Raw genomic sequence first — 12,264 nt, 5'->3', positions numbered from 1 at the left:
AGGAGTACAACGCTATCTTCCAACACTGGACCCACATTGATCCAATATCTTTGTGTTTGCTTGGTTCTTTTTCAGCCATACATATATTAACATGGCTATATTATTATTATTTAGGAGGTCAAAGATATATCACATTGCAATAATAATGGTGTGTAACTATATTTGAGAGTTGCAGAAATGTTGAGCACATCAGTTTTCTTCAGATTATTTACAGCATGAGCTACATTTACAACAGAAGCGACAATTAACGCAGCACATACATCCTTTTGGACTTTTGTCATTTTTTTCAAATCCAAACACATTCAACAAAAGGGTTCTCATACATGATGTTGTTTTGCAGTATTCTATGATATCCAGTTGTATGCCTGGCAGATTGGCTTTGATGTCATTGTTATCAAAATACAAAAGGGCTTCTGCTTGCTGATTTCTCCGCCCAGCTCTGCCGATTTCCTGAAGATATCTGGAAATGCATCTGGGCGGGCAACAGTGAATGACTCTTGTTATGTTCACAGGGTCAAAACCCATACCAGCACTAGATGTTGCTAATATTAGTCTAATTCTGGGGTCTGGTTTCTTTAATTCTTCTAATGTTACATCAGTAATTTCCTTGTCTTGAGTAGAATATAAACATGAATACCTGGATGCATGAATTGTTTGTTTACCAAACATTTGGGTTATGTAGCGAACTGCTTCACTCATGTATTTCATAGGCAGAAACATGAGGGTAACTGGGTACAGATCAGGATTGGCATACAATTTGTCAATTTCTGGTACATAAATGTTTTCAAATACTCCAACAACATCTCCACACTCATAAATACTATCCTTGCATATTTTGGATAAGTAGATGTTTGGGCGATCCGGCACATCCTGGATTATTGCAGGATCAACCATTCCAAGAACTGAAGGAAGTCTTGCCAGTTGTAGAACAGTCAAAGTTCCACTCAAACCAATGAACATGGCATTGGTGAATACGGCTGGCAAATTCTTCAGGGAATGATATCCTTTCCTGAATTCTTTACCCCTGTATTAGAAGATTAATTATGTTAACTTTTTATGCTGTCCCTTTATGGCAAAAGACAGAGAACACACACTCGAAAGTCAAATTAATAAAGCAGGTAAAATTAGGGTTCATGTACTAGGACAGACTCTTATTACTTTATGAGTATTTTAATTGTAACTTCATTACAATGAGAATAAATGTGTTTAAAGTACATTATTATGCATATTATATTTTGACATTAACATGTTGTTTGGTTATCTTGCTATTACTTAGAGTTGATAAATATTTAATCAAACAAATCATTGTTTCTTACCATTCTTCAACAATATGACACTCATCAATGAAGACTGCCTTGATTTCTTTCGAACAGAATTCAGTGTCTCTCAACTCATTCATCACGTTTAACAGTCCCTCTGGATGACACATGATGATGTTAAACTTTGATGTCAAGACATCAGCCATACAGCTGTCTCCATCAACAGTGTACACCTGGAAATATTTCTATAGATTAACTTAAGCAAGATTGTTATAATTTTCGGTTACAATATCTCATGTTAGGCATTGTAATAAGCTAGTTTCTCTGCAAAAACATCAAAAGGAAGAAATAAAAAAACAGAAAAGTGAGAAAAAAAATATGATTCATAAGAAGACAAATGGACACAAACATTTACAAATAGAAGTAAAATGAATATATGTATTTTGGGCATGTGAGTTTTTATGGTTTGGAGATCAAGGTTAGGATATTGAAATATTGTAGGTTGTGCATGTACATCATGCTGTCATAATATCATACTGTCATGTCACTTCAAACAGACAAAATTACACAGTAAGCCACTTGTAATAAAAAACACAACCTAAAACACTCTTAACAGACGTTTTCTACAATAAATGACTGTAATGGGAAAACTCACCCCATTATACTTATGACATAATTTTTTTAAATATACCAACATAAAATTTGCTGTCTTGATATATATCACCACTACAGATAAAACATTATAAATACTAATTCATGCAACCTTACACTTTCTGTATTATCAAATTCCAAAGTCACAACACCGCTTGCCTAGCTTCATAATATTTTTAATGATAATTTACATGTTTCATCAAACGTATTGAATACTTCAGAAGTATGTGGACTTACAGTTTGTCAATATATTTTAACCAGACAATGGGAAATGTACAGGTTTTTTAACCTCAACATCACTTATTAGAACTTTTTTTAACCAATTAAATCCGATGGTTACTTCGTTGTATTTTTGTTAAATTGATTTTATTAGATATTGGTAGGGGGTTGGGGGCGGGGCCGTGGGCGGGACCGGAGGCGGGACCGGAGGCGGAGGCAGGTTCTTCGTAGAATAATTACTTCACCAATCGCTAGTTCATTTAGCCAATATCTATCACAAAAGACATTCACAATAGACAGTCACCTTGCCCTCAACGTCAATTCGGCAAGCCGGTATGTTGAGTTTCTGCAGATGAAGAAGCTGATCATTTTGGATAATGTTCAGAGGACTGACAACGATTACAATACCGGCAAGTATGTACGGTGCTAAATGGTACAAAATACTTTTACCATAGCCAACAGGTAAATTAACAATAAGGTCTCTTTTATCTTTTGAAAAACTGGCAATTTTCTCTAATGCTTCTAGCTGTTTTGGTTTAAATTTGTCATGACTATTGCCAAAATAGAAAATACTCAAGGCGTCCATAGCAGACGAATTCGTGACAGCGTAGTAATATATTTTGTTCACAACATTGGTAAATAGAAAAAATCTACGTAAACAAAATAGTCCATGACAAGGGGTATAAATTTTATACAAATCTGGTTTCTGTTTTGTGTTTTTTGCTCGATATCCACTGTTAACATTTTTCATCGTTAATTTTTTTCAATATAGCTATTAACAAACATTGATTTCATATGACATCTCGAACCAATTTTGCATCTGACAAATGTCGATATGTTTCATGCGCAATACCACAGCAATTTCTTACGAACAATTTTACAAAATAAATCACTTGATTCGACACAAAGACACCACAAATATATATATATTGAGTACATTTTGGGTTAGAGGGCAAATTTCAAGATTCCTGTAATGGCCGCGCCCACACTGGTGGCAGCGATGTTACTGAGAGTGTAACGAAGGTGTCACGCGCTGGGAAGGAGCTTGGTATTATGCCAAGCTCCTTCCCAGCGCGTGACACCTTCGTTACACTCTCAGTAACATCGCTGCCACCAGTGTGGGCGCGGCCATTACAGGAATCTTGAAATTTGCCCTCTAACCCAAAATGTACTCAATATATATATATTTGTGGTGTCTTTGTGTCGAATCAAGTGATTTATTTTGTAAAATTGTTCGTAAGAAATTGCTGTGGTATTGCGCATGAAACATATCGACATTTGTCAGATGCAAAATTGGTTCGAGATGTCATATGAAATCAATGTTTGTTAATAGCTATATTGAAAAAAATTAACGATGAAAAATGTTAACAGTGGATATCGAGCAAAAAACACAAAACAGAAACCAGATTTGTATAAAATTTATACCCCTTGTCATGGACTATTTTGTTTACGTAGATTTTTTCTATTTACCAATGTTGTGAACAAAATATATTACTACGCTGTCACGAATTCGTCTGCTATGGACGCCTTGAGTATTTTCTATTTTGGCAATAGTCATGACAAATTTAAACCAAAACAGCTAGAAGCATTAGAGAAAATTGCCAGTTTTTCAAAAGATAAAAGAGACCTTATTGTTAATTTACCTGTTGGCTATGGTAAAAGTATTTTGTACCATTTAGCACCGTACATACTTGCCGGTATTGTAATCGTTGTCAGTCCTCTGAACATTATCCAAAATGATCAGCTTCTTCATCTGCAGAAACTCAACATACCGGCTTGCCGAATTGACGTTGAGGGCAAGGTGACTGTCTATTGTGAATGTCTTTTGTGATAGATATTGGCTAAATGAACTAGCGATTGGTGAAGTAATTATTCTACGAAGAACCTGCCTCCGCCTCCGGTCCCGCCTCCGGTCCCGCCCACGGCCCCGCCCCCAACCCCCTACCAATATCTAATAAAATCAATTTAACAAAAATACAACGAAGTAACCATCGGATTTAATTGGTTAAAAAAAGTTCTAATAAGTGATGTTGAGGTTAAAAAACCTGTACATTTCCCATTGTCTGGTTAAAATATATTGACAAACTGTAAGTCCACATACTTCTGAAGTATTCAATACGTTTGATGAAACATGTAAATTATCATTAAAAATATTATGAAGCTAGGCAAGCGGTGTTGTGACTTTGGAATTTGATAATACAGAAAGTGTAAGGTTGCATGAATTAGTATTTATAATGTTTTATCTGTAGTGGTGATATATATCAAGACAGCAAATTTTATGTTGGTATATTTAAAAAAATTATGTCATAAGTATAATGGGGTGAGTTTTCCCATTACAGTCATTTATTGTAGAAAACGTCTGTTAAGAGTGTTTTAGGTTGTGTTTTTTATTACAAGTGGCTTACTGTGTAATTTTGTCTGTTTGAAGTGACATGACAGTATGATATTATGACAGCATGATGTACATGCACAACCTACAATATTTCAATATCCTAACCTTGATCTCCAAACCATAAAAACTCACATGCCCAAAATACATATATTCATTTTACTTCTATTTGTAAATGTTTGTGTCCATTTGTCTTCTTATGAATCATATTTTTTTTCTCACTTTTCTGTTTTTTTATTTCTTCCTTTTGATGTTTTTGCAGAGAAACTAGCTTATTACAATGCCTAACATGAGATATTGTAACCGAAAATTATAACAATCTTGCTTAAGTTAATCTATAGAAATATTTCCAGGTGTACACTGTTGATGGAGACAGCTGTATGGCTGATGTCTTGACATCAAAGTTTAACATCATCATGTGTCATCCAGAGGGACTGTTAAACGTGATGAATGAGTTGAGAGACACTGAATTCTGTTCGAAAGAAATCAAGGCAGTCTTCATTGATGAGTGTCATATTGTTGAAGAATGGTAAGAAACAATGATTTGTTTGATTAAATATTTATCAACTCTAAGTAATAGCAAGATAACCAAACAACATGTTAATGTCAAAATATAATATGCATAATAATGTACTTTAAACACATTTATTCTCATTGTAATGAAGTTACAATTAAAATACTCATAAAGTAATAAGAGTCTGTCCTAGTACATGAACCCTAATTTTACCTGCTTTATTAATTTGACTTTCGAGTGTGTGTTCTCTGTCTTTTGCCATAAAGGGACAGCATAAAAAGTTAACATAATTAATCTTCTAATACAGGGGTAAAGAATTCAGGAAAGGATATCATTCCCTGAAGAATTTGCCAGCCGTATTCACCAATGCCATGTTCATTGGTTTGAGTGGAACTTTGACTGTTCTACAACTGGCAAGACTTCCTTCAGTTCTTGGAATGGTTGATCCTGCAATAATCCAGGATGTGCCGGATCGCCCAAACATCTACTTATCCAAAATATGCAAGGATAGTATTTATGAGTGTGGAGATGTTGTTGGAGTATTTGAAAACATTTATGTACCAGAAATTGACAAATTGTATGCCAATCCTGATCTGTACCCAGTTACCCTCATGTTTCTGCCTATGAAATACATGAGTGAAGCAGTTCGCTACATAACCCAAATGTTTGGTAAACAAACAATTCATGCATCCAGGTATTCATGTTTATATTCTACTCAAGACAAGGAAATTACTGATGTAACATTAGAAGAATTAAAGAAACCAGACCCCAGAATTAGACTAATATTAGCAACATCTAGTGCTGGTATGGGTTTTGACCCTGTGAACATAACAAGAGTCATTCACTGTTGCCCGCCCAGATGCATTTCCAGATATCTTCAGGAAATCGGCAGAGCTGGGCGGAGAAATCAGCAAGCAGAAGCCCTTTTGTATTTTGATAACAATGACATCAAAGCCAATCTGCCAGGCATACAACTGGATATCATAGAATACTGCAAAACAACATCATGTATGAGAACCCTTTTGTTGAATGTGTTTGGATTTGAAAAAAATGACAAAAGTCCAAAAGGATGTATGTGCTGCGTTAATTGTCGCTTCTGTTGTAAATGTAGCTCATGCTGTAAATAATCTGAAGAAAACTGATGTGCTCAACATTTCTGCAACTCTCAAATATAGTTACACACCATTATTATTGCAATGTGATATATCTTTGACCTCCTAAATAATAATAATATAGCCATGTTAATATATGTATGGCTGAAAAAGAACCAAGCAAACACAAAGATATTGGATCAATGTGGGTCCAGTGTTGGAAGATAGCGTTGTACTCCTCCGGACTGATGCCGATTTATAGTGATAGCTCACTGAGATACCATGCCGCAGTTTAACATGAATACCCCACTCAGACACAGTATACTGACTCCGAGCCGACCAGTCCTTGTTTTAGCCCCTTAATGCCGAGCGCCAGACAGGGTAACAACAAGTACCATCTTTTAACGTTTAACTCATGCTGCTTAACTCATTGTGCTTTAATATTTGCTAACACCAAGTTCGTGTTTTATTTAGTTATTGTAGAATGGAGATAAACATACTGTATTTTAAATGTCGAGATGCGCATTGGGTTCCACTTCAATTTAGCGCCATAATTTACAGGTAACCTAGCTCTACATTGAAAACATAGTATGTCTCCTAAATATAGAGTACATTTTAACATTAATAATTCCTCACTACCAAGAGATATGTACAATTTGTACACTGAAATCACAGCTTAAAATTTTTCCAATTATTTCTGTGAAATATTGACATATTCTTGAAGATGACAACTTTATGATATAAAATGTGATATTGATATTTGCAGTTATCCTCTAGTTCCAAGAAAGCCTTTCCATTAAGGCTCAGATGAATAAAATAGTATTCACTTCTTCTATTGGTTGTTCACTGCTGTTAGGCCATAGGTTTTGTTACATGTCTTTCATTGTTACATACAAACATATTTATGACTTATAATTAATTCTTTATACATTTCAAGTGACTTGTCTGGTGCAATTGCATTTTTTACAGGCTAAGTTATACATTAGATCATTATTTTTAGAAGCCATTAATAGGATAAATTTATGAAGATATTTCCAATGCTTGAAATGGGTGTACTTTTTTTAAATAGAAAACAACCTACTACATACAAGCAAAAAGTGAAATTCATCTTCTGTTTTCGACTGACAACTTTTGACAAGGACTGGTAAGATTTTCAAGTTGTCAGTCCTGTGGTCTGGGGGAAATTTAATAGAAGTCTGCAACACTGTTAACACTTTCTTAAATATACCTTTGACACCTAGTTTTGGCAAACGTTTTCAAACTTTTCCTCTATCTACATAGGTGAAAGTTACACATAACTATCATCAGCCATCAGTATAACATTTTTGTCACACTAAATACACAGGTGAAAGTCACTCATCACTATCATCCAGGATTAGTATAACCAGCGTTAGAAATTGGCACTAGTCCTGTAGTCCTTGCCAAACTGCCCAATACTTAAGGTATCATCACTGAGGTATCATTAGGACGGTTAGAAAAATTCCATTTTTAAGGATTTTGCTATATCGTTATCATTATAAGGACTAGTGGACTAAACATGTTTGTTTCTACCACTGATAACATTTTTGTCACACTAAATACACAGTATAATATTTTGAGAATAACTATGTAGTAGCACCTTGTTGTCAGGGTAGTAAACACAACAAACGGCTACAGGTGTGAGCTGATGGATGTTTATTTTCTCAGAAGAGAGAGGGGAATAAATATGCTGTGAAACAATGTATAAATAATAAGACATACTGCACAAAAGACATAGAACAATGACATTGTTATAATATACAGAATGGCCTTAAATCTAATGGACATTCAATTATATAACTTAAAATAGCGAGAAATAGCGAGAAACCTATGTTACTCATGTAGTAAGTAACCTGCAGAAAGATACAGTAATATATACTCAACAACAAAAGTTCCTGTGACACCAATATTTTAGTGTATTTTTCAAACAAGTAAAGTTTGGTTTTCAATATTGTAGTACATATATGGAATCAAGTCACAAAACCGCAACTGCTACAGAAAAGCATGCATTTCATGCAAAAGTTGACTTTTATGCAATCCCCACGGACGGATTCGCGTATACCGACGTCGAGGTGAACGTTACATTAATCATTGTGTCATGGAAGAAGATCGTTTCGAGGGCGGCATGAGGTATGAGAATTACTGCATGAGGTATGAGAATTACTATGAGTTTATTTAGGGTTTAGTTTTACTTAGTTAATGTTCAGGTTAAGATGATAATAGCCTAGAAAAAAATAACTATTTATCAATTAAAGAAACTTCTTTACAATCATGATAATACTTTATCATATAAAATAATCATAACCAGATACACTGAACTGTGAATTCAATACACAACCTGACTAGCAATAAACCTAGCACAACCTATTTCTAACTGTAAGATTTAGAAATACACAAATACATATAAAGCATCACAGAAGAAATACACTACAACTAACCTTCAAATCCATGAAATTAACACGTCCATTGGCTCCATGAATTAAATTCTGAATGTTTTGTTTGTTTGTTGTTTAACGCCGCACTCAGCAATATTCCAGCTATATGACGATGGTCTGTAAAGTAATCGAGTCTGGACCATACAATCCAGTGATTGACATCATGAGCATTGATCCACACAATTGGGATCGATGACATGGATCAATCAAGTCAGCGAGCCTGACCACCCGATCCCGTTAGTCGCCTTATACGACAAGCATAGTCGCCTTTAATAAAACTATGGCTAAAATAGAATTATAACATAAGTTGTATATACAAAATATCACTCTGCCACAACTACACAGGTGGAAGTTCATCATCACTATCGCCATCATCAGCAGCAGCAACCGAATCACTGGTATCATCAGACTGATTACATCTGTCATCCATGTCAATATGATCACCTTTCATCAATCTGAACACAATATCTTGGACTCTGATGAAAAGACTAGATTTTGTGAACTTTCTGAAAGGGGATGATACAATGCCCTTAAACCCATGACACTTTCTTCCTGCACAATGATGAAATGGCCTCAATTCATTAAGTGATTTTTGAATTGACTCTATCTGAGAAATACAAATCCTTTTGGAATGTCTGGTTGACTGTCGTTTGACTCCAAGAGATATCCTCAGGTTGTCACAAACTTTGAATATTGCACTTGCTGCACCTGTTGCTGTTATCATGGCGTTTTTGGTCTTGTTGGCACCAAGTTGTTTGATGAGCGCCTTCTGATTCTTTATGCTGTGTTCCTGCACTAGGTCAGCCTCAACACAATTTGAAATTCCTCCCTTGGTGTTAATGAAAGCTGTGTCAAGGACAAGTTCTTTCATCATTGGAGAGAGCAAGTAGCAGACTTTAATGAGAAAGTCAATATTCTCCACAAAATATTTACTCTGTGAAGAATGGGCAAAAAAGAATGGAATGTTCATCTTGGCATTATGGATAAGTCTATCACTGTCTCCCTCTTTGGCTGTGTCATCAAGCTCCATTAAATGGAGAGCCCAGTGGAATAGTTGCTGGCAATAACTGTAGACTTCATCAGGTTCAAACTGAGACTTTTCTTCCACCACTGTACCATCAGCATTTACATGAAAAATCAAATACATTCTTTCACAAGAATCCTTGAACGTTAAATCAAGGTATCCATAGTGGACAAGGAAAGCTCTTAAAACTGCCTCTGACGCTGTGGTTTTCTCTTCCAAAGACAGGTTGAAAACATCAACAGGAATATTCTTCAAAGCTGTGTTGTTGTCATCAGTGATTACCAAAGTATTCACGTGCCTGTTCCACAATAACAGCTTTTCCAACATGAACAAGTAGGTCATGATGAGACTGAAAATTCCTCTTAACATTTCCATTGACATTTGTCATGTTAAACTTGGCTTTGTAGAAGTATAGTGTCCCTGGCTGTCTAATTGACCTTGGGCTGAACAAAGCCTTGTATGCCTTCTGTGAAAAAAAATATACAGTGTCAGTGTATTATATAAACATAGTGTGATGGCACTGTTACATAACTCACGAGCAGTCAAAAGTTTTAACACTTGACTTTCCGTATTAGAATCCTGACATTGATGTGAAATACAAGTTGTTACTAGTATATCATAAGGAAATATATTTTTTCTTTGCCCTCATAAGATGTTTCTGTTGGCTATCTAAATATTTTCGTTTTCATAAATACGTATAAATGAAATACAAAGGCACATGACATGAAATTGTGACAATATTGATAATTTGATTGGTATAATGTGAACAAATGATGTTGCAAGGTCGAGTCCAGTCAAGTAAAGATGAAATACCTCCAAAAAGTCCTGCTTGTTGTGCCACCATTCAATAACAAATGGTCCAAGATCATCAAATCTTTTGGCAGGTGTAGGAGAAAGTGCTCTGAGACTCTTGGCACCCTCAAGCCTTACCCTGGTGAGCTGATCCCCACCGACTGGAACATGAAGTTCCCTTAGCGCTGATTGGTCACCTGTAAAACGAGAAAATAATTTGAATATAATATTTATTAGTTAGATAATCATTTCAAATTGTTATTGTTTCTAAAAGTAGATTCATCTAATTCCACAATGATAACCTGTTGTGACTACTGTTATGATACTACACAAATCCATGAAGATCCATGGTAGAATAGGTCTTCAGCCACACGATTATTTACAGACCACCATCATATAGCTGAAATATTGCTGAGTGCGATGTTTAAACAAAAACAAACAAAAAAACACATACAAATTTTAACAAACAAATATGTGCAACTTTTAATTAAATAAATCTATTTTTAATATCCATTAATTAGTGTCATAACACTCATATCAGATTACATTTACGTTGGGTACTGATGCATTCAATTGAAAACTACTCTAAAGTGCAATAAAGTGTTCAGGAAAAGATGATTTTATTTACAATTAAGAGCAATATGAAACATGTAAATGAAGTTGTAATCATCACCATGTGCACTTGTAAAGAGTTCTGTCAACTGATCCTCATAGCTATCAAGAATCTTCACACATTCTTCATACTTGGCTTCATTGCTGAATAAACAGTGGCATGGGATGTACCTCTGTCCTTCATGGATGCTGTTTTACTGTGGCTGTGTGGAATGTGTGTTGGGATGTTGAGCCATGATAGTGCTGGAATATCCTGAAATAATGGATTGAAACACATGAATAACAGCTAACAGATGAAACAGATAACAGTTACAGCTGGCATGAAATCAATAACAATTTCTCTCACATCAAAGCATTTGAATTCAAACCCTTACAAAATATGTCAAACCTAAACAACTTCCTAATCCACAGCTAAACAAAAGGATCTATAAAACTTTATGTTTCATTCATTTAGATATTAGTAAATCTGATCTGAGCATGCCAGATATTAATAACATATATTATATGATTCTTAACCTTCAGTATTCTGCAATGAGAACAATATAAGCTGAGGATAACTTGTTCAAAGGTGTCTTCATTCGGGAGGACATCAGATGCGTTGATGCATGTAGAGGATAGAGGTGGTGGTGAAGTGCTCAAGTTAATGTCAGCAAACTTGGAGAAAATGATGTTTGATGCAAACATGTGAAGATCCTTGTTGTCATTTTTAGTTGATCCTACTTTAGATGACCTGATATAGACATCCAATTGTCTCCAGTGATCTATAAGAAATGAATCATATCACATTCATCATGTTCAAATACTGCATTAATTCAGTCATACACATTAAAATGATAACTAATGGAACACATAGAAGACATATTTCAATGTAACAGTGCTCAATAATAAATTAACTTGTTGTGTTCTTTGCATTGAGTAATTACCTTGATCAATGGATTACATTGTAATGATCGAACAATGTTAAGCTTTGTTTGAGTCACTGCCTGGGCCATCATTCGGAGTTGGTAGTTGGGGATTGGCACAATCCAATGTGCTCAGTAGTACCATACTCTGTAAATAACGTCATAGAATGTGCACCGGAAAGCCTGGATTAGACATACAATGACTGAAAAAGAAGCATAGTCATATTTCAATTTAACACAGAAATTTAATTTATCAACATAATTAAAATGGGACAGTATAAAAATTTATAAAAATGGGGGGACATAATTTCTTAATCATTTTAGCATTAAACATCAGACAAAATACAGGTTCTGATGG

Source organism: Haliotis rufescens, unplaced genomic scaffold, assembly GCF_023055435.1.
Source record: "Haliotis rufescens isolate VD_foot unplaced genomic scaffold, xgHalRufe1.0.p SCAF_96, whole genome shotgun sequence".
NCBI classification, from domain to species: domain Eukaryota; kingdom Metazoa; phylum Mollusca; class Gastropoda; order Lepetellida; family Haliotidae; genus Haliotis; species Haliotis rufescens.
The sequence above is the reverse complement of the archived record's forward strand: the minus strand, read 5'-3'. Positions refer to the sequence as shown.